The following is a 2,999-nucleotide window of genomic DNA, read 5'->3' on the forward strand; positions in this document are numbered from 1 at the left end:
GGCGGGGGGGCCCCCCCTCCCCCCCCCCCCCGAGTGCACAAATTTTTGTGCACTGGGCCCCTAGTCTATAGATATAAAGAGCCAGGGTTCATAACGTCCACAATGACCTAAGGCTCAACTGAGCACTGGAAGTCAGTGCTGGGTTGCTGTGGTGACCCAGCACTGACTGCAGCCGGTGTGGTACAGCGACCCAGCACTGACTGCCGAGGGGGCTGTAGATCAGTCCTGGAGAGAAGCCTGCAGGGAGAGAGGCAGGGTTTGATCTGCAGCCTCCATGGCAGCTGTTGATCATCTGTTGCCTCTCTCTTTCTCTCCGGGCTTCCCCAGCAGCAGTGCCTCTGTTTCTCTGTGGGCCTTCGCAGGCTGCTGATCAGCCCTGCTTCTTTTATCAGGCCCAGAGATAGGCCCAGAGATGATGACTGGCATAGAAACCGACCAATCAGAACCAAATCTGGGTGAACCACGAAGGCAGAACCTAAGGTGGGGGCTGAGGAGGGGTTTTAAGGGCAACAGCTGTTTGGTGTAAGGTGTAAGAAAGAGGCTCAATTTTTTAATGACTGGTTTGGCAGTATAGTGCATATGGCTGGCTATCAGTCCAGATATAGGGATTATGTATTTTTCTCCCCCCCCCCCATTTAAGCAATCCTATCCTATATAATCTATGATGTATACTAAATGGGTAATATGCTAATTAGACCAGATCAACCGGCCATCTCCAGGATGTCTGACTTACTTCCGGACAAAGCCATAGTGGTGGGGGCCGAGGCAGAGGCAGTTAGAGGCAATCAGGCCGGCAGGGGAGGGCAATTGGGAGCAACCAGGTCAGCAGGGGAGGGTAGTTGGGGCCGAGATCAGGCCGGCAGGGAGAGCAATTAGAGGTGATCAGGCAGGCAGGCAGGCAGGCAGAGGCAGTTAAGGGTGATCAGGCAGGCAGGCAGAGGCAGTTAGAGGTGATCAGGCAGGCAGGTATAGGCAGTTAGGGGTGATCAGCCAGGCAGGCAGGTGAGTAGTTAGGAGCCAGCAGTCCCAGATTGTGAGAGGGATGTCCAACTGGTGGTCGGACATCCCCAAAGGGGTACCCATTGGAGAGGGTGCAGGCTGGGCTGAGGGAACCCCCTCTCCCCCGTGCATGAATTTTGTGCACTGGGCCACTAGTCTTATAAGAAAAAGCAAATAACACTTTTAATATTTGATCCCTCTAGTTACCTTCAAGTTACTCTTCTTTTAGTCTCATGCAAACCTTTTGAAATTGTAACTTATATTCACTCTTCATTACTTTACCTCCCACTCTCTCCTATTTCTCTTTATTATGGCTTCTGTCCAAAATAATTCCAATTAAAATTACTTTCACTAAGGTTTCCAATGACATCCAAATTATAAAACTCAATTGATATTTTTTCAGTCTTTACCTTACTATATTTCTTTACTACATTCACCACTGTTTATTCGTCCTATATTTTTAAAACCCTCTACTCCTGTGACTTCTATGACACTATGTTTATTTTAATACTTTTTACTTGTCTATCTCCTTCACAGGTTCATCTTCTTCCATCTGCCAATTAAATAAAGGTATTATAAGAGTCTCATCTTTGGTTTAATATGTGTCTCATATTACATACTTATGTTTGATCTTACCTATTTCCTACCTTCATATTGATAACTCTCAAATGTATGTTTCTATCTCTAAATTCCCCTCAAGCCTTTGGAATTATTTACTTCAGTATCCAGAGACATTTCAAGCCTACATTTCCCATAGACTCATCCAATGCTGACATATCAAAAATTAAAGGTCAGTATCATTTTCCCAAATATTTCTTCCTCTTTTAACTTTTCTTAGATGATAACACTATAATCCATGTATATATATAACCTAGAGAACAGAGAATCACCCTAGAGTCACAATTCTTTATCATTACAATTCTTTTGTAATGACCCTAGAGTCACATTCTTTATCAATACAATTGTTCATTTATAAAATCTTGTTGATTTTATTTCATAAGCATTTCCCAAGGCACTCCCTACTTTTGTCTTTTTTCCTACTCTTATTAATCCAAATACTTATTTTTTTGCCTATACTTCTGGCAATAGTCTCCTAAAAGGTTTCCCTGTCTCTACTCTTCTCCATCTCCATTTTATTATATACTAGAGGCCCGGTGCATGAAAATTCATGCACTGGAGGGGGGTCCCTCAGCCCGGCCTGCCCCCTCTCATAGTCCAGGAGCCCTCAGGGGTGGGAGGCAACCCAGCGATCAGGGGAAGGTGACGCCCCATCACACATCTGCTGCTACCACTGCTGGCAGCACAAGCCCCGGCTGGCCCTGTTTACCTGAGCCTTGGGCGGCCCTGGGCAGCTGGACAGCTGCCATCTGAGGCTGGCCTGCGCTTTGGGCCAGTCCTGGGCAGTTTAGGGGCTGAAGGGACTGGGGACCGCCATCTTGTGGCTGTGGGCACTGCCATCTTTGAGGGTGTGGCAGTCAATTTGCATATTCCCTCCTTATTGGCTGTGGGTGCCACCATCTTTGAGGGTGGGACAGTCAATTAGCATATTCCTTCTTTATTAGATAGGATTCCACAAAGAAATTTGATAAACCATTCTGATCAGTTCACTTCCATATAAAAAATGTTCAGTATTTTCTCATCTTTGTCAAAATAAAGTGCAAACTTCCTAATGCAGCACACAGGACCCAGCCTAGATTTCTAGTCTCATCTTCAACATTTCCTACCTCACACTTTTAATTTCCAGCAGTATGGAACTTATTGTAATTATAGTCCTCACATTAACTTTCATAGTTCTCTTTGGTATGATATGCATGCTGTATCCCACTCCTTCACACATGTAACACACTAATACACTTTAATTTTATACATATACTAGAGGCCCAGTACACAAAAATTTGTGCACTCGGGGAGGTCCCTCAGCCCGACCTGTGCCCTCTCACAGTCTGGGCCCCCTCGGGGGATGACCCCCTGCTGGCTTAGGCCTGCTCCCTGGGGGATTG

The sequence above is a fragment of the Myotis brandtii genome, unplaced genomic scaffold (assembly GCF_000412655.1).
Source record: "Myotis brandtii unplaced genomic scaffold, ASM41265v1 scaffold259, whole genome shotgun sequence".
In the NCBI taxonomy this organism is placed as follows: domain Eukaryota; kingdom Metazoa; phylum Chordata; class Mammalia; order Chiroptera; family Vespertilionidae; genus Myotis; species Myotis brandtii.